This window comes from Triturus cristatus, chromosome 4_2 (assembly GCF_964204655.1).
Source record: "Triturus cristatus chromosome 4_2, aTriCri1.1, whole genome shotgun sequence".
NCBI lineage: Eukaryota > Metazoa > Chordata > Amphibia > Caudata > Salamandridae > Triturus > Triturus cristatus.
In genome coordinates, this window is record NC_140586.1 from 622,915,200 (window position 1) to 622,937,182 (window position 21,983).

At 39.3% G+C, this 21,983-nt stretch overlaps 1 protein-coding gene across 1 annotated transcript in view; it reads right to left on the reverse strand.

Annotated features, from left to right (window-relative positions):
- Positions 1–21,983, reverse strand: part of LRRC7 (leucine rich repeat containing 7) — a 1,991,887-nt gene that overhangs the window by 1,335,532 nt on the left and 634,372 nt on the right. The window lies entirely within an intron of this gene.

A 21,983-nucleotide genomic window follows, 5' to 3' on the forward strand; every position in this document is an offset into this window, starting at 1 on the left:
TGGTTCACGAAAATTTTTTGAATAATTTATTAAGTCCACAATAGAAATGGTTACTTTTCCACATGGCCAAATAGTAATTTTTTAAAACATTTTTGAAAAAATTTCCAATGGCAGTCCAATAACATTCCAAAATTTAAAATGTGCAGAAGTTACCGATAATCTCTAAATTATTGGTTTTTCAAAGTTTCATTAAAAATTAAAAAAGTCCACATTACAATTGGTTATCTTTCCATTAGGCCAAATGATAATTTAAAAAATCTTTTTTTTACAAAATTGCAATGGTAATCCATTAAAATGGTAAAATTGTTTTGTCCAGATCTTGCCAAGTCTCTCTAAAATTTAGGTTTCAGGAAGATTAAATAGGAATTTGCTAAATCAAAAGGCAAACGTTGCTTAAAAACCAATTGGGAATCATTACACAGTGTCCAGCCTTTTTCACATTTAAGATAAACTGTGTAATGTCCAGAAGTAACAGTAGGTCCTTCATGGAAAATTATTGCAACAGTTACAAAAGTTTTTCCTGAAATTGATAATTGCTGTCCTGTAAACTTCTTTATTAAAGTATCCAATTTTGAACCATCAGCTCTACATCGTTGCATCATTAAAATTACATACTGTCCGTATTCCTTTAAAATTAATGTTGAAAACATGTCAGAATTACACTCACTACATTTCATGCTATGATTAGCATCTTTAACTAATTTTGCAAAAGTGACTGTTTTACTCTCTGGCAATGTCAAATAAATAAACCTTTCATTATCAACAATAGAGCCACATATATTATAACAATTATCACAACTATGTTCCCATTTATAAGAGAGACCAAAAAAAATGTCAATGGGAACTCCTTCTTCTTCCACTACCTGAAGAAAATACATCAAAAATTCATGTGCATCTTGCTGTTCATTTTGAGAAAACTGTGTTCGTCCTGAACATACATCTAAAAGTTTTCTAATGTCAGTAGCACTTTCTATTTGAGTTTTATCTTTACTCAGCTTTTGAAAAAGGAGACTCAGCTCTGAACAGAATCTTTTTCCCTGATTTACTATTATCTGCTCTTGCAAACTTTCCAGATAAAATGCAACATTCAGCACTACATTTGCGTAGCAGTTGACACCAGAGCTATTTTCAAAATGACATCCTACAACCTGTTCTTCATTTTCCTTTTTCTTTTTGCTTGCAATTACATCACTCCTCTTTTTTTTCCTCTTCTCTACATCTTCACTACAGATATTCTCATTTTTTCTTTTACGAGAAACTACACGTTTCTCCAACACAGGATACTGACCTAAATGAGGAGCATAGCTTCTTCTTAATCTATTATACTCTTTTACACAGTTTGTATCAGCACTAACTTTTGACTCATCAAAGTCTATCATGAATAAACCTGATAATGTTTTGACTCGTGACAAAGCAACATATGCCATACCTTCTTTGAACACAGTTGAACCAATGTTCACAAATGCACAATCTACAGTCAATCCTTGAGACTTGTGAATAGTTACAGCATATGCTAGAGAAAACGGAAACTGCTTCCTACGTACATATAAGTCTTTCACAAGCATAAAACGAACTGTACAACGACAAATATCTTTAACTTCATCTATCTGATCAAATTTTATTTTTAAACATTCAACTCCTTCTTTTTTCTGGTAATTAATAAAACCCACAACTCTTCCCATCGCTCCATTAACTAAACCTTTCTCAACATCCAAATTTCTCCTTAAAAACACTCTACAGTTCATGCAAACATATAGATTTTTTTCTAATCCAGCTGTTTTGGAGATGTTCTTCTCTAGTGAGTCCAATTTATTTTTCAGTTTGCCTGTTACTGTTACAGTAATTCTTCCATCCTCAATTTTGTCCACTGCTTCCAATTTCCTGATCTCTTCCGTTCCAATTTCAAAAGCTCCTCATTGAATATTGAGCATTCACGTAGAGTTGGCATTAAGCAGATGACACTTTTGTTTTCTGCAATGTTCTTGTATATCTTCTCTGCAACTATTTCTTCCATTGGAAATAAATTATGTAGCAGCCGACTCTGTAATGCTTTTTTGCCAACTTCTGTCAGTAGTCCAATCCTGATATCTTTCAGAATACTTCCATATTCTTCATCGTTTGCTTGCCTCATATTAGTAGTAAGTTCCTTGTACTCAAAGAAGGACCAAATATTTGTATTTCCGATGCTTCCCAATGACTTCTTCGTGTCTTCATGTGTCACAGTATTAAACACTGGTTGTCCTTTAACTGGAGTAAGTTGCAAAAGATCTCCAAAAACTATGACGTGTTTTCCACCAAATAACATGTCATAGTCTGTCTTCAAAATTTGCTGCATTCTTAAATGCACAAAGGCAAGCATTAGGTTTGATACCATGCTCACCTCATCAATAATGAGAACTTGCATCTTCTTCAATACTCTTGAAACTTCCAAGGATGCTTCTCCAGTTAGCTTGTTGAATTGTATTTTGTTCTCATGCTCCACTGGTAACATTAGCAAACGATGTAAGGTGATTCCTTTTATGTTATATGCTGCTAACCCAGTTGGAGCAGTAACCACACAAGACAAAGTAGAATCCGTTTTTTGCTGTAGGTAGCTTCTGATGACTTTTATTAGGAAACTTTTTCCAGTTCCAGCTTGTCCGCTTACATACATCCTGATTGGATGAAATGATGTGCATGAGCACTCTTTTTTTACATGTAGAAATCCGTGATCAATTTTGTTTTTGATCTCTTCATAAATTTGTTGCTGCTCTTGATTCAGTTGTCTTTCCAAATTTTCTAAGTCTATAAATTCTTCTTGAGCTTGATTCATAGCCGTTTCCACTTCATTCATGGCTATTGATGCTTCATTTTCAATGATTGGTTGTCCTAGGGGATCTTGACTGTGTGTTCCTGAACTTTGGCTGTCCTGAGAACTGTCTCTAGCTATTTCTGCTGCAATTGTAGTTTCCTGTTCAATTTCTTCATTTAACATTTGTAGATAAGTTGTGAATGTATTGCATTGTATGCTGTCTTTGCAAGCATTAAATGAATCTTCATAGCTTTGAAATTCTCCCAGTAGTTCATCCTCTATACGCCATGGTTTAAACAACTGTAAAAGAGCCAAGTAGTAAAATTCTTTCTTGTCAGTAGTGTCGCAACTCAGCTTCCGGTGATTTATCAAACTTCCTTTTGTTTGCTTCACCAAACATCCTTCTTCACCAACGACTTTATATTTTCCATTATTGATGTCTTCTGCGGCTTTCCTTGAATAAATGTAGTTCTGCAGCACTTCATAGAGACACATGTTCTCCAGATGTTGACTTCTCTTGGGATAATATGTGTCCAACATGTTTGTTTTCAATATATCTGTACTTTCTGGGTCATTCTCGACCAAATATTCAATTTCTCCTACAGATTTCAGTACCCGATTTCTCATTGCTGCAAGGCCTAAACTTGCCCAAATTATTCTTCTTGACTTCGAGTAGAGACTTGCAGAAGATAACCTATCTGAACATTCGTAGGATCCAATTTCTCGATGCGATAACATCTTCAAACTGAAACTGTACAGCTTCTTACTGACAGTCTTCTCGTGAGAAATCTCTTCCCACATTTCCTTCAATTCTGTTTTTTCTGATTTCGTAATGTAAGACGTTACATATCGTGCAACAGCAATGGAATTGTCAGCTACATACTGTATATCCATGTTAGCGTTCCACATGGATAAAATGACTGGGTTGTAGTCATTTATATTTTTTGATTCTTCTTTTCTTTTAAGGTTGTAGGTATTCTTAGGTGATTTTCTTGTGATAGTATGTCTCACAGCTGACATAAAACTGTTTACTCTTCCATTTGAAAGAACAGGTCTAGGAAATCCAAATCGACATTTAGTGTAGTATTTTTCTTTGCTCTTGTATTTCCGTCGACAGTATTTTCCACACTGATGACTTTGGAAACGTAAAACTTGCTCCTTTAACTTGTTCTCTTCTGTGCTTTTTGGTATAGCACATGTTGCATATTCTTGAATGTAAGATAACACTGCTTCATCAGCATCTGTTCCAAACTTTGGGGCATCCTTGATCCACAACAGCATATGAATATGAGGAGCACCTCTTGCCTGGTACTCTTTTCTCCAAAAGAAATCCACTACTTCTCCAAGGGGTGGATTTTTTTTATTGCAGATGAAGGACATCATAGCCTCAAATCTATGATTGAAATATCTGCAAACATTAACCGGATCCAATGAGCACAGTTCTCCTGCTGTCTTGTATTCGATGTTTGTAATGTTTGAATTGGCCTCTCGTAGAAAATCCAGTAAATCATCCCAAGCGTACTCGGCACAGCTTAGGGTAAGGAACCATGTTGGTGTTCCTAAATTCCGTAACATGCATTTTAGTTCACCATGGCGTCGGTACCAATATTCATTTGTCCCACGCTGACAAGCCATCAGATTGATCAGTTGTGTTTCCAAATGATCATCTCGGTGCTGCACTTTCTCCATAAAATCCTTAGCAGACACATTTTGTAAATGTACTCCACTTTTTAAAATGTGATTTACTGCATAAGACAGTGCAGACAAGTCGCTTTCAAATAAAAGATGGAACAAATAAGGAATACTTTGTCGAAATCTGGGATCTTCAGCATATAGTCTTGTAGTCCGATACTCTGAAGCTGGAATCTGTTCTGGACGTTCATCGTATCGTCCTCCTTTTCCTTTAGGAAACAGCTGAGGAAAACATCGAGCTTCCAAGCTCTCCTCCCATACACTCACAGGAGTTCCTTTTGCTTTCTTCATCTGAAAGAGATCAATATTGTCTCCCATAACTTCTTTCGAATGAAGAGGATGTATGCTAAAATGTTCATAAATTTCTTCTTCCTTTGACTTGTCCACTTTTTCAATTTGTCCAGTTGGTGTTTCTGTGTCTTCTTGAAAATCTTCTTCTTCTTCTTCTTCTTCTATATAAATTGATTCATACCATTTGTTATTTTTTTTCAAATACAAATTTGCTCTTTGTACTTTCCGCACATCTACCAGCTCCTGCCAAATCTTCTTATTCTTTGTAGGTACACCATTAACCAGAATAATTAATGGTTCAGTTTCCAAAGTATCCGCATCAATAGTTTCCATATTTTTTTTCAAATCCAAGGGCAAATACACCACTCTACCTTTTAAACCTCTCAGTAAATCTGAAGGAGGTAATTTACCAGTTTTGGGCTCCATACGTACTATGGTCTGGAACGGATGAACACATTGAATGAGTATAGACTCATATGTATTTAATTCAGAAAGTTCAGCAGGAATAGCATCCAATTCTAAATTATTATGTACAGCTCTGGTCGGCATTCTATTTTCCTCTAACTTGTTGTAACAGTATTTACAAATACGCTGATCTTCACCCAATTCAAAACAATTTTCTAGAAATATATATGTGGCAAAATCCTTCCACTTATAATTATCTTCATTTTCACTCTTTCTGTAGAGATCAACATTCCTAGTTTGTTTTCTATAATGAGTTCTGCGGCAACAAATACAAGTAACATTTGGTCTTTCATTAGAGACTATTGCAAATTTTGTTATGTGATCATTAAATGTCTTACTTACAGAAGGTTCTACATTCTCTTCCACTTCTTCCTCATTTACTGTGTCCTTCTCTGCACTGTTTTGTTCAGGACCAAAGTAACAAAACTGAATTTCATCAACAACCTTCTCTACATCTGATACCGTTCCTCGGAACAGAGCCCTATTCAATTCATTTAACTTTATTGCTGGACTTTTGGCAAAATACAACCGTCTCACAAACTTTCTCATTCCAGTATGATGAACAGCCAGCATCCTAAAATGATGGAAAACACTATTGCACACTTTTCTAGATAGACAAGCCAGAGAATGACCCTGCAAACCAGTATTCTCTCTCACTCTGCATGGATCCAGACTTTGAAGCACCTTAATCTTGATGAATAGTTTCCTTTTTAATTCTAATGCCTTTGCTGCAATGGCTTCAATTTCTTTTTTTCTCTTGTAATATTTTGCCTTTTGCTTATATTTCTTCACATCCTTTATCAAATTGGACATAACTCTTCTCTGAAACATTTTTCTACGTATCTCCTTAAACGCTGTTTTTCTGTTTATGTAAATCTTTTCAGTTGCAGAAGGTATATTTGCATTAACTAAATTCTCAATTTTTTCCTGTTCTCTTCCTTTTGTAACATTCTTTCCAGTACAGACATTTTGTACATTTTTCTTTGTTTTGAATATATTTTTAAGAAATTGTTTTTTCTGCTTACCAGAAGATTTTTTCTTTTTCCCAACTTGAGCATCTTCTACTAACTTTGGTCCTCCAGTTGTCTTCAAATATAGTTTTTTTTTTAGCGTTTTTTGAACTCTGGATTTTGTAGGCATCTTAAATTTTGTTCACTGCTCTTCAGCAATACCTGAAAAAAACTAAAAAAAAAATCCTTTATTGTATTTAAATATATTACTACATTTCTTTTCACAATAGTCACAAAACGAAATTTCTTTGCCAATTTGAATGCACACAAACTGCTCTTTTTTTTGGGCAAGTGAAAATCACTTTTACAAACTGTCACATTATGAAACTACTTTTCAGATTTTTTAAAAAGCCCATGTCCAGAGTGCTACACTCCAGCAAGGGCAACCAGCCTTAGTGATGCTGAATGTATTTGCATTACAGACTGAAACCTGAAAACCCCACTCGCTTGTAAATACTGTGCATGACTATACATGGCAAGCACATGGGTGTGTGCTAAGACTCTGCTTCTTCCCCCAAAAATTTGCTCCCCCTTTCCATCTAATGCAACTGTGAAATCACCAGAGCAAGACGCAATAAATCTCTGCCTATAATTCCTCTCTGCACACAGAGTCATGTTTTCACATTAGTCCCAAAACGAAATTTCTTTGCCAATTTGAAAGCACACTTACTGCTCTTTTTTTTTTCGGGGCAAGTGAAAATCACTTTTTACAAGTGAAAATCACTTTTACAGACTGACACATTATGAAACCACTTTTTTTGATTTATTTAAATGCACATGTCCAAACTGTTTTTTCAGACCACCACCATGTGTATTCTCGGTGACTGCCTACACTCCAGCAAGGGCAACCAGCCTTAGTGATGCTGAATGTATTTGCATTACAGACTGAAACCTGAAAACCCCACTCGCTTGTAAATACTGTGCATGACTATACATGGCAAGCACATGGGTGTGTGCTAAGACTCTGCTTCTTCCCCCAAAAATTCGCTCCCCCTTTCCATCTAATGCAACTGTGAAATCACCAGAGCAAGACGCAATAAATCTCTGCCTATAATTCCTCTCTGCACACAGAGTCATGTTTTCACATTAGTCCCAAAACGAAATTTCTTTGCCAATTTGAAAGCACACTTACTGCTCTTTTTTTTTTCGGGGCAAGTGAAAATCACTTTTTACAAGTGAAAATCACTTTTACAGACTGACACATTATGAAACCACTTTTTTTGATTTATTTAAATGCACATGTCCAAACTGTTTTTTCAGACCACCACCATGTGTATTCTCGGTGACTGCCTACACTCCAGCAAGGGCAACCAGCCTTAGTGATGCTGAATGTATTTGCATTACAGACTGAAACCTGAAAACCCCACTCGCTTGTAAATACTGTGCATGACTATACATGGCAAGCACATGGGTGTGTGCTAAGACTCTGCTTCTTCCCCCCAAAATTCGCTCCCCCTTTCCATCTAATGCAACTGTGAAATCACCAGAGCAAGACGCAATAAATCTCTGCCTATAATTCCTCTCTGCACACAGAGTCATGTTTTCACATTAGTCCCAAAACGAAATTTCTTTGCCAATTTGAAAGCACACTTACTGCTCTTTTTTTTTTCGGCGCAAGTGAAACTCACTTTTTACAAGTGAAAATCACTTTTACAGACTGACACATTATGAAACCACTTTTTTTGACTTATTTAAATGCACATGTCCAAACTGTTTTTTCAGACCACCACCATGTGTATTCTCGGTGACTGCCTACACTCCAGCAAGGGCAACCAGCCTTAGTGATGCTGAATGTATTTGCATTACAGACTGAAACCTGAAAACCCCACTCGCTTGTAAATACTGTGCATGACTATACATGGCAAGCACATGGGTGTGTGCTAAGACTCTGCTTCTTCCCCCAAAAATTCGCTCCCCCTTTCCATCTAATGCAACTGTGAAATCACCAGAGCAAGACGCAATAAATCTCTGCCTATAATTCCTCTCTGCACACAGAGTCATGTTTTCACATTAGTCCCAAAACGAAATTTCTTTGCCAATTTGAAAGTACACTTACTGCTCTTTTTTTTTTCGGGGCAAGTGAAACTCACTTTTTACAAGTGAAAATCACTTTTACAGACTGACACATTATGAAACCACTTTTTTTGATTTATTTAAATGCACATGTCCAAACTGTTTTTTCAGACCACCACCATGTGTATTCTCGGTGACTGCCTACACTCCAGCAAGGGCAACCAGCCTTAGTGATTCTGAATGTATTTGCATTACAGACTGAAACCTGAAAACCCCACTCGCTTGTAAATACTGTGCATGACTATACATGGCAAGCACATGGGTGTGTGCTAAGACTCTGCTTCTTCCCCCAAAAATTCGCTCCCCCTTTCCATCTAATGCAACTGTGAAATCACCAGAGCAATACGCAATAAATCTCTGCCTATAATTCCTCTCTGCACACAGAGTCATGTTTTCACATTAGTCCCAAAACGAAATTTCTTTGCCAATTTGAAAGCACACTTACTGCTCTTTTTTTTTTCGGCGCAAGTGAAAATCACTTTTTACAAGTGAAAATCACTTTTACAGACTGACACATTATGAAACCACTTTTTTTGATTTTTTTAAATGCACATGTCCAAACTGTTTTTTCAGACCACCACCATGTGTATTCTCGGTGACTGCCTACACTCCAGCAAGGGCAACCAGCCTTAGTGATGCTGAATGTATTTGCATTACAGACTGAAACCTGAAAACCCCACTCGCTTGTAAATACTGTGCATGACTATACATGGCAAGCACATGGGTGTGTGCTAAGACTCTACTTCTTCCCCCAAAAATTCGCTCCCCCTTTCCATCTAATGCAACTGTGAAATCACCAGAGCAATACGCTTTAAATCTCTGCCTATAATTCCTCTCTGCACACAGAGTCATGTTTTCACATTAGTCCCAAAACTAAATTTCTTTGCCAATTTGAAAGCACACTTACTGCTCTTTTTTTTTTCGGGGCAAGTGAAAATCACTTTTTACAAGTGAAAATCACTTTTACAGACTGACACATTATGAAACCACTTTTTTTCATTTTTTTAAATGCACATGTCCAAACTGTTTTTTCAGACCACCACCATGTGTATTCTCGGTGACTGCCTACACTCCAGCAAGGGCAACCAGCCTTAGTGATGCTGAATGTATTTGCATTACAGACTGAAACCTGAAAACCCCACTCGCTTGTAAATACTGTGCATGACTATACATGGCAAGCACATGAGTGTGTGCTAAGACTCTGCTTCTTCCCCCAAAAATTCGCTCCCCCTTTCCATCTAATGTAACTGTGAAATCACCAGAGCAATACGCAATAAATCTCTGCCTATAATTCCTCTCTGCACACAGAGTCATGTTTTCACATTAGTCCCAAAACGAAATTTCTTTGCCAATTTGAAAGCACACTTACTGCTCTTTTTTTTTTCGGGGCAAGTGAAAATCACTTTTACAGACTGACACATTATGAAACCACCATGTGTAACTACAACAAAAACAATTTCCATTTCTATTATTCATTTCTTAAGTTACCACATACATCCCCTCTCAAACTGTAAACTCACCTTTAAAATTAGTTAGTTGTGAAAGAAATGTGACACTCAAACAGCAGATTATCAGAGCCAGGATCTCTGTTGTGTTCACCTCTCACCTCTCAGCAGAACCAGATAATGGCAAACTTTCCCTCTATTTTTCCACACATATACTTGTAAGTTTCAAATCTCAGTGCTTCCCCCTTTTTTTCAAATGAAATCACACATTTCTATTGGTTGAAAACCAACCCTTTTCCAAAAGTACCCTTCCCCCAACTTGACTTCTGCCTAGTACCCTTCCCCCAACTTGACTTCTGCCTGCTACCATAGCAACAGCTCATGGAACACTGCTGTGTTGAGTTAGGTCAGAAGTTCGCCAAACAATGTTTCAATTCCACAGAGCAAGAGTGCTTGACTTTTCAAACCTAACAGCAAATCCATAGTACTGTTCTTTGGTTACACATTTTTTTTTACCAATACAAAACATGCTTCTATTAATTTACACATACAGCCTAGTTTTTATTCTAGAATGGTATGAAACAGCCAATCAGTTCTTTTTGTTTTGAAAAAAATATGTATGCCTCCATTTCCAAACTGTCTTTCTTTTCATATTGCCATTCTACTGAAAGACACCTCCTGAGTGCATCCAGTTCTCCTTTGAAGATGTTCACAGTGTGGATTGTAGGGCACAGCTATGTCTTCTAGAGTGAAAAGTTTGCAGAGAAAACAGGTATGGTGAGAGACCTTGCTTTGCCAAATGTAGACATTAAATGGATTGGTCAGAGAGGGTTAAAGTGGCACCAATTGATGCCATTGGTGAAATCCTTCATTCAAATCCAACACCCTGACCTCATAATAGTGCACTGTGGTGGCAATGACCTAGGCACTTTGACTGGGGTAGGTCTGGAAATGCTTATGAAGGACACCTTTGCACAACTGTTTACACTTTTCCCTAAAACTGCCTTTGTGTTTTCCAACATATGCCAAAGGCAAAAATGGAACTGGTCCAATCATTTCTGTCCACAGATTGACAAAGCAAGAAAGCACGTCAACAAATCTGTTTCTGCTTTCCTCCGTGACTATGGTATGGGTGCCATTTACCACAACAACTTGCGTTATGACATGCAAGACATTTATAGAGGAGATGGTGTGCACTTCAATGATGAAGGGAACAGAGTCTTCCTCTTGAACCTTAGACTCTGCATCGGTACTTACTTGTAGGTACCACTTAAAAAATGACTTCATAAACACAACAGCTCTTTTTAGAGCTCCCTAATTTCTAAACTCTTAAATCTGCTTTTCATTTATTTATTTTTGTTTTTTTTTACCGTACGCTTACCGTAAGCTTACCGTACGCGTACCCCATGATTTTTTTTAAAATCAATAAATGTTTTTTTTGTACTTTTCTGTCCTTCTTTGACCCCCTTACAAATGTTAGGGGGTCTGTAACTCTCCTCATTGCCCCCTTTCCTTGTTTTCACTCTTTTTTTTCGGAGTGAAATACACAAAATGGCGGCCGCCGCTTCCTGGTTTCGACCGATTCGAATGTTTACTAAGATCTAAGAGCCAATCAGAATCGCGCTCGCGCACGCCACCGTACGCTTACCGTAAGCGTACGGTAAGCGTACCGTAAGCGGGCTCAGATATATATATTGATTTAAAGGCTATTTTCTCAGAATCTACTGAACAGATTTACACCAAACCTACAAAAGGCACTTCCTTGACCTAGGGACTACCTCTCTGCCAAATTGTGAGTAATTCTGTTCAGCCGTTCGGGCTGTAGCTCGTTCTAAAGGTCCTATGGAAAAATGCATGGGAAAAACGCGTTTTGGGACCCCCCTTTTATCTCAGCCCCCGCTTGACGGATCCCCCCGAGACTTTCAGGGTAGGAGCGGAGCGTAGCGCCCCACCTATTTTGAGAAATTCGCGAGGATTCGTCAACCGGCGCCAAAGTTATTCAAAATAGAATGTTGAGGTTTTCCTATGGAAACGTGGTCCTAACTATAACTACCTACTGGCGACCGCCAGTAGGTAATATACATATATCTATATATATCAATGAAATCCAGTGTTTCGCGTTTACCTCTGCCAACAAATGGCGGCGGGCTGTTGGCAAGGACGCGATCCTCTTAACATCAAAACACCAACCCTTCTCTTGAAAGCAAAAGCAAAAGATTGCGCTGAGCCCAGAATCCAGTTTAAATGTGGTTTCTTGCACAAGCATATGAAAAACAATGCCCAACGCGTTTCGGAACAGCCGCTCCTTTCTCACGGGTCAATTTGATATTTGATTTCACCCGTAACATATTGTGCACAAAAAGTGTAAACATTAACAAAGGACTACTTGATAACCTCTAGTCAGTGGTCAAAACGGCATCCATTTTGGAATGGCTTCTTAATGTGTGTTAATACATAAACAAAGTTATATTTTAAATTAAATCAAGCAGAACATAATCAATAAAAATGCTCGCTGTCTTGTACGTGGAGATTATATTTGTACTGAAATACCTTCACTCAAAGGAATTTATACATTTATAAATTTATAAATTTACAAATCGTATAATTTTGCCCAAGTGGGCCAAAATATAGACAATACTATCCAAGTGAGTCATAATTTGAATTGATGTATTCATTTCTCCTCATCAAAACATAATTTCCCTGTCATAGCAAACACTGGTTTGGATTTTGGAAGAGAGAGCAGGTAACCTGCTCTCTCTTCCCAAATCCAAACCAGATTGCTTTTCCACATGGAGAGCTGCATGTTAGCAGCTCCCCATGTGGAAAAGCAATGCCGGCTCCCAGAGGACGCGGGGAGCCGGCAGGGACCGTGGGGGCATTGGGGCTTCCCCCACTGTCCTCAACAAGTGGCCAGGCCTCGGGGGATGGGGTCCCCGGGGCTAGAAGTGGCCAGGGAGAGGGGCCACGCGGCCCCCCTCCCCAAACTAAAAATAAATATATATTTTTTTTTTAAAGGCCAGCCCTGGGGGATGGAGGCCTCAGCAGGCGGGCCATGCTGCCCTCTTCCACATAAAAAAAATAAACAAAATGTGGCTATGCCCTGGGGGATGGGGTCCCCGGGGCCCACAAAAAAGGAAAAGAAGGGGGGCCACACAGCCCCCCTTCTAAAAAAAAAAAAGGGACCACGATCGTGCCAGAGGCCCCGCCCCCTCCGAGCAACACTCTGCAAACGCGCCCTGTGGCTCGTTTTAAATTGGGGAATTAATTCTCCTTCAATACTGGGGGTCCCTTGGGGTCAACTAGCCCACCAGGTACCTCCAGTAAGCCCACAGGGCTGTATTGCAGAGAGGTGGTCCAGGCCATGCCCCTTTTTACATCTCTCTGCAACGCAGCCCTGTGGCGTTTACTTCAGGTACCTCGTGGGCTAGCTGGACCCCAGGGACCCTCAAGATTCAAGGGGACTTTATCCCTCAACTTAAACGAGCCACAGGGCGCATTTGCACAGTGGTGAAGGGAGGGGGCGGGGCCACAGGTGACGTGTGCAAACACGCCCTGTGGCGCGTTTTAAGTTGGGGGATTTAATTCCCCTTCAATTCTGAGGGCCCCTGGGGGCCAACTAGCCCGCCAGGTACCTCCAGTAAGCGCCACAGGCCTGCGTTGCAGAGAGGTGGTCCAGGCCATGCCCCTTTTTATACCGCTCTGCAACACAGCTCAGTGGTGCTTATTGGAGGCACCTGGTGGGCTAGTTGGACCCCAGGGACCCTCAGGATTCAAGGGGACTTTATACCCCAACTTAAAACGGCCACAGGGCGTGTTTGCACACATGTCACCTCAGGCCCCGCCCCTCCCTTCACCAGTGTGCAAATGCGTTTTAAGAGGTAGTTGTAATTCCCCTGCCCTATAATGTACTAGGGTCTTTCAGAGGAGGTTATGCTAATCACAGGGGTACCCCAACGCATAGTGTTCCCTAGTGTATGTAGGTGTTTTCACTGTATTCTAAGTATCTTTTAGCATAGCACTGGCTCTAGGCCTGGTTAATCAGAGTCAGTTACCACCAGTACCCGTCTGAAAAAGTTGTGGGCACATGATGATTTTGCAACAAGGCCTCTTTCTGCTCCTCTGTTGGTTCTTTCTGCACGTCTTGCTTCTTCCTGCAATTTTCTTCGTCGTTGTGGACTTCTGTTGCTTCTTTCTGCATTTCTTTTTTTCTTTCTGTGCGTTGTTTCTTCTTTCATCACATGTCCTACCTCTATAGGCATAGTTAGAAACTGCATTTAAAAAACCTTTGAAATTCATTGAAAAAACCATAAATTTCAGGCACGATATAGTTAGAAATTAGCATGTAAAAAACCTTAGAAATTCACTGAAAAAACCATAGGTTTTAGGGAAAGTTTTAGTTAGTTGGACATTTCACACGAATAAAACCAGTGAAATTCCCCCGTTATAGTTAGTTCAGCTAACTATAACTCGCGCCCCTGCAATGCACTGCTGATGACGTCACATATTAATTCACTCATGACATGGTCAGTGACATCATTCATGACATCTCAAATGACATCACTGATGACATCATCCATGTGATAAATTGATGCATCTTCTCACACTCTAATATAACCTTTGATACACCCACTCTAAATTACAGACAGCCATTCTAAAACCAATGACACTCCAACACCAATATCTACATACCCCCTCACTGATTCTTAGGTCTACACACACATCCACTCACTCCCCCATACAATCACTCATACTTATGGTCACTCAGTACAGGACTATCATATGCACTCCTACATCTATATAGGCACTCACACACCGCCACTCATCCATAGAGGTACTCACACACCTAGTCAGACATGCAAATAATTAATCACACTCCCATTTACTCACCTATACAGTTATACACACACCAGATCACTTACTCATACAAATCCTAGCACATTCTTACGCTCTTATAGAAGCACTGATACAAGCACATACTCATCCATACAGCTACTCTCATAATCACACACTCTCACTTATAGCCATTTATATACTCTAACACACATATAGACTGCCTTTCACATATGTAGTTACTCACACATATACTACTGAGCTATACATTCACTCACTAACACACCCATACACATACTCACCCACCCATACAGTCCATCACAGATGCACTCTTCAAACCATGCACCCAGTGAATCACCTACTCACACATCTATGCACAGTCACACACACCCCACCCACACAAACACTCAGGCACTGATACAGATAGTCAGACAACCAATCAATAACTCATATAGACACTCATGTAGCTATTCAAAAACCCATGCAGCCACTTACACACCAACAGACGGATACAGACATTCACACAATTTAGTCACTAACCCATGCATTGAGTAAGATACGTTTAATCACTCACTTATAGAGTCAGTCACGCACCTACTAAATCAACCATTCAGACACTTATACACCCACTCATTCTTCAGTACGCCTTTCCCTATATATATTAAACATATTTAAACTTTACAGAAACACAGTCACTGGATGATGTCATCAGTGATGTCATCAGTGATGTCACTGACCATGTCATGAGTGATGTAATATGTGACATCATCAGCAGTGCATTGTGGGGGCGCAAGTTGAACTAACTATAACCGGGGAATTTCACTGGCTTTGTACGAGTGAAATATCCAACTAACTATAACTTTCTCTAAAACCATGCTTTTTTTTTTTTCAGTGAATATATATATATATATATATATATATATATATATATATGTCCAACTCTCTTAAACAAGAGAAAATAGGGTCGCACTCCGCAAAATACAAGAACTGTTTTTATTTCAGCCCATATGAAGATTGCAATAAATCCAAAAACAAAGCGACGCGTTTCGGTCTTGCCTCAAGACCTTGCTCACGATACTGTGGCCTGGTTTGCATGCACATTTCATAACTGTTTTTTGAAAAAACAAGAGCATTTCCTGTCATGTGACTTTGCGTGCATTCTGGGACTTGTAGTTCCCAACATCAGATTAACATACGCTTTTAACATTATCAGCATATTACAATCATCAATGATGTTCAAAGAAAACTCCATTCCACATGAAGTATATACAGTCTTATTCTGTCAACCATTAGTGCCACAATAAATTTTTAACAATAAAACAAAATATGCAATTTATAATGTGCCCAATGAATTATTTTAGAAAGTGATGAAGACAGGATTTTTAACCGTTTTTGTTCCTCGTTTATACCCCTCCAGTGGGGTGTGACATTCAAGTATTTCAATCATACTTCTGTCTATCATTCTTGTGTCTCTCAATATATTAACAGATTGGCACCCAAACTATTTGCCCGGGTTAGCAATATATATATATATATCCATATGGGTCAGTGTCCCTCATTCTACTTGTTAGAGGTGAGGTTCCGTGTGAATCGGAACGACACTTTTTGGGTGTGTTCGAATATGGACGAGTTTGGTATCTACGAACCGCAAATGACGAGTCTAGTGGGTGTACGCGTTTTCGCTACGGTACTATGTACGGATCGTTCATTTCTAGGTATGTCCATCCGAACCCTCGGGTTCCATTTTAGATGCGGCATCCATTTTGTTTCTTGCCCTCAAGTAGCCAGCGAACGGACCTTGTTCGCTCTGTGACCCTGGAATTCCCAAGCTTCACGAAGGACACGTGTTTCTTTGAGGGTGTCTTTTATGATAAGGGAAATGACACAGCAAAGGCAGATGGCCCCGCTCAAGGCTCGTCTTGCCGTGCTAGTCTATTGTTTCAGTCATGCATGCATTAGGCACGAGGTCTTTGATCCTGCAATTAAGTTTCCGTTATTACTCTCTACACTCTTTTTCAATCTGTTGTGCATCCTTGTTCTTCCTTTGCATCTGTTTCTGTCCCTTCTCTTAATGTGTTTACAGTCAGAATGGAATGTGCTTAATGTGGGGATAACGTGCTTTTACAGTTGGGAACCGGCAATGTTGTTGTGATTATGTTCCGGGCTTCTGAAACATGAACGCGACCCTTTTGAAGTTTATTGTGGGAACTGGGTCGTAACCTTTGTTTGCCATGTTGTGCAGTGACCAAAATGTGTATAAAAGGAGCGATCCACTTGTACAATTCGAAGCAGTCTCTCAGAACCTACACGTTGTGTACTTCTTGCGATTTCTGTATCCCTGCAGTAAATAAAAACTCTGATCTTTGACGCCGCAGGAAGTGTCCCGTGTCTCTGTGTTTTGTACGCCGGAACAGGTAACCCACGAAGGTTTCAGGTGTTGTCCCCTGGCACCGCTGGGCCTTAGAATAGCCCAGTCCTTCAGAGGGCAAATTACATTTAAATTTTCAAAGACGTGAGAAACTGGATTATGACATTTATCAGAGAAAAACAATACATGTCCACCAACTACACGTTCAAGAAAATATGACAAGACAAGATAATGTAGTTACTGCATCGTAAAAGTATGCAGAAAGAGGTTTAGGCTAGATGATAATATTTATGCAAATAAGATAGACTTTATTGAAAGTATTATTTTTCATTAACATGTGTAAGAAAAGTATAAATGGTGAGCTCTCACGTTGTTGAGTTTTACCTGTAATAATTCACTTTGCCATTCATATGTGTGAATAACTAATGGGAATTAGTAATTATTGAGATTTAACCTGAATATGATGACAAATTCAATTTAAAGTGTGTCTTTTATGTGTAAACCTGTGCACCGAAATGACAAAAGAGAAAAAGGTGCTGCACATTCTTAATTAATGAATTATTCATGACACTCACAGAGAATATATTTTACACATCTACTAATACTATACACCTAAAACGAGTTTTTAATACTTTGATTAAAATATTTTTAGATGTTGATAATTTCAAATCTAGTAATACATCATACTTACACGTGTTATTTGTAACCACTCCAAGGAGCTGATTCCGATGTCCCGACCGGCCAATTACAGTGCAACAGAACACTGTTTCCTTTTCTCAATGGGAGGTCATGTTATGGCCGTAAACTGGCTGTAACACAAACTCCCATTGAGAAAGGGGAGGTACAGTTCATCCCCGCACCCCGTGGCAGGCACCTCAAGGTCCCCTGTGCAGGGATCAACAGGGGAGCCGGCCTCGGAGGCCATGCACCAAAAGGGGCCCTGCTGAGGGCCCCCAAACACGCTTTCCGGCATGGTTTCCATGTCGGACAGGCTGGCATGGAAACCATGTCGGGAACAGTGCATTGTAATCTCAAGGGCAGAAAGACCCGCCCTTGAGATTACTGGCCGGTTTACGACTAGCCGATGGGCTCTCCAAGCCTGCCGGAAGCAAGCCAGATGACCGCCTGGTTTACTTTCCGACCGCCTTCATCATAATGAGGCGGTCAGAAAGTAAACTGCGCAGCCTATTTTGTTGAGGCTCTCAATAGGCCGCATCGTAATGGGCCCCTAAATGATTTCAAAAGCATCAAAGTAATTTTAGAATCATGAAATCTTCATATTTTCTATGAACATATGTCCAATTATCATATATATACTTTACATTAAATTAGATTGATTCAATGAGCGCCTGACTGAAAATGTGAAGCCCCTTGACTTGCTCAGTATTCTGCTCGTGACAGAATTCCTCGCTATTACCAATAAGGTGAAACAGTGTTTTTTTTACTGAAATCCCATGTACTGACCAAGACATATTGCTAAATTTTTCGCTACAATCTCGAACAACTGCCTGAGAAACTGTCCTCTTGAACTTGCTCATGTGCTCTTGCTAAAGAATCATTGTTCCAACATTTCATTTATTGGATTGCTTACAGACTGCATAATTGTCCCACCTATTTCTCTACATTTTGTGTCTTCGTTATGTCACCTGACACTCATCCTATTAGAACTGACCAATATACTGAGTGGTCTGATCAGATGAAGTTACTACAGGAGGTTTAAGAATATAATAATGCCTGATTGAAAGACACATGCATATGCCATATGCATCCTTGTTGTCTCTTCCTTGCAGGGAGACTGATTGAACTGGCATATTTCATGTTCCTTCCTGAACTCTTGAGCTTAGTTATATCTATTTATAATTGGCCCGAATTACCTTATGACCTGATGCAATTTTACTAATGCATTTATTTTACCTTAACTTTTGATAAACTATGCAAAATTTCCATATTGACTCAGTTATCATTATTATTTCTATCCAAAATAATGTGCATTCTTCATACTGGGTTTTCAATGATCCGGAAAGATCATATTAGAGAGATCACAGAACATCAAATACTGTTATTATTCTGTAACGCTTTAACTGAGCAGGAGATTTGGGCTTGCTGTGATAATCCTTTACCTTTATAGACTTGCATTAAGAGTAATTTAGTTGAGCTTAATTTCTAGCTGGTAGTTCAGGTATCCAATTCCTGGTCCTCACTGGATGACTGCTGAGTTCCTTATAGCCAACCCCTCTCGGCACAAAACAAGGTCCATCGGAGGACCAAGTGAGTGGTATAAAAATTTAACAGAAGAGGAAGAAAGGAAAAACATATTGTTTCATGGGACCAGTAAATGCTACAGCACACTCAACTTCATCACTCCCCTTAGGATGCAATTTGAATTATTCTAATAATCAAATAACTTATAACTAATAATAATGAAATGACATTCTAAGTCTTCTTGTGTTTCTGAACATATATGCACCTGTATTGCCACTACTCATGTTGTGCTTGTTGGGCAACTGCCATGGCTCATCTGTGTATACCAGCCTAGCCTTTTGAGTTTAAAGGAAGTTCTAACTTCTGTATTTCTAGAGACAGGTAACAAAATCACTATGCTTTAACTGTAGAAGAAAGATCTATTAGATCTAAGAGGACATTAGTAAACCTAATACAAATAGCGTGGCAGGTTACTGAGATGGGTGGTAGACTCTGGGCTTTAGTGCTACAGTGGTTAGGGCCCAATGTTGATAGCGGCACGTGCCTCATTAATGGCTACACCCAAAAGCCATTGTGAAGTACAAGTTTAAGTAGTTGATAGAGGACTGTGCCTTCTTGATTTACTTAACGTAAGTGGAATAATTTCCAGAGTTCAATGATTGTTTCCAAAACTGGTGTGTTTATTGTGAATTTTCACACATGAAGCAAAGAACAGCCGACACGTGTTTCGCCCGTGTGGCCTGACGGCCGTGGGCTTTCTCAAGGCAAATAGTCGTTGCTGGTGACCCAGTCCCATGGCAGTCATGTGTAGAGGTCTCTGCGGTCCCAGGAGAAATAGTGTGTAGAGTCTGGTATTTCAAAACAGACTGTCATGTTCATCTTGGTTTACAACTCTAAAACACATGTGACTGAACTCCACGTGTCCTCTGGCAACGCATGCATAAGCAATAACTAACGGGGGTAGGAGAAAGGAGACACTTTTCTGATATTTTTTTATTTTTCATCCAGTTATGCAATAGATTTTTTACAGAACATGCTCATTATTCTCAGGCAATATCTTGCATATACACAGCAGAATATTGTGATTCTCTAGATTCCTTAATTTTTCTGAAAGAGATTAAAAATGATTAACACCCATGGGCCAGATCTACCAAACCCTTTCGTAGATGCAAACCCTCTCACAAAATCACAGGGTTTGGACGACACAAAATCTTTTTTTTATTAAACCCCTATGAGAACTCATTCGGAAACACTATTAGGAAGGGGCTAGAAAGGTGTTTTCGCTTCTATGCTTGATTCACATTGAGATGTATCAATAGTTTGTGACAGCAATTGCGCTTGGAAAGAATTTAAAAGTTACTGACACCTCAAAGGAAGTGGTAACTCATTTGCCAAGGGAAAGCTTTTCCCATTGGACAGTTCCTCTCTGGGAATCATGTCAGCAGCCTTTAGGAGAGAAGGCAGTTGTCCAGATGACCTCTGCCCTCCCACTACCCTCAAAGCCTTCCCAAACAAGAACCTTTTTTTAAGTAGCTTCTGTGCTTTAAATTACTACGTGATTTATTATTATTATTTTTTTTAAAGCAAGGCCCCCTTTTGGGAATACAAATGCAGGGCTAGAGGTCTGCTGCGCATTGAAGGCCTACATCCCTCCGTTCTCCTCCAATTGCAGCGAGTCACTAATTTAAATATCTTTATTTAATATTCTTTAGGAATATTTCTTTCTGATCACTTGCAAATGTGATTTTGTGGTGTGACATATTAGTACTTATACGGCATTGTAAAATTACAAACACATCACAAAAAGCTGATACACACTTTGGGCCCACTATTTGTGATTTGCCTGTACATACTTCTAGTGTCGTATTCTGCTGGGAAATTAATACTGTAAGCTTCAGTTATAAGAATGCAGTACACTTTATGAATTAATAATGTATTACATTTCTTTAAAGTGAATTAGCTGTGTAATTACAAGCTAATGGCATTACATACTTTCAATTGACAAAATCATGCAGTTGTTTGGTCCATGAATAGGTTTCACATATCAAAGAAAATAACCACATATTTATTAATTTGCTTCTGATACTATGTAGTATATAGTACAGTTCATATCACCAGCCATGGGTTACTGGCAAATGCTGACTGTGGATCAAAAGATCGTATTTTCCTTTTCAAGATAGCCACCAGTAAAGAATGGGGTATGGAGTGGGTGGTACTCTCCTATTCCTTCTTCTATTCTAATTGGTCAGGAGATCCACGCGTGGGTTTTTTTTATTTTTCTATGACGTGGTCAGGGCTGCATGGACAAGGAGGAAGCACAGGGGCTTCTTGGACCTGAGTATAGAGATAAAGGTGTGGTAGAACATAACATGTTTTTTGGGGGCATTTGAAGCATAGGTGTTTGCCAGGACAGAGTGAATTAAACAACAGAGCTGGGCAAACGGTTTACAGGGATCCTGCCTGTAGGTTTTAGGGGCATTGGCTCCTGAGTTAAGCAGCTGCTGAGATAGAAAGGAGTACAGCATGATGGCCTTTAGTTCAGTTTTTCTGATGCATGATTTGGCTGGCGGTGACAGAGGTAGTGACTGTGACAGGAAGGAATGGGGAACAACCTTTACAACGCAACTTTTACAACGCACTACACTTACAACGCATTTTTTACAACGCAACATCCACTACAACGCATACCATTACAACGCAGGACACTACAACGCATTTTTAAAAACTACCTTTACCACGCATTCCATTACAACACATACTACCTTTACAACGCATACTATTACAACGCATAATATTACATTAAAACCCCTACACTA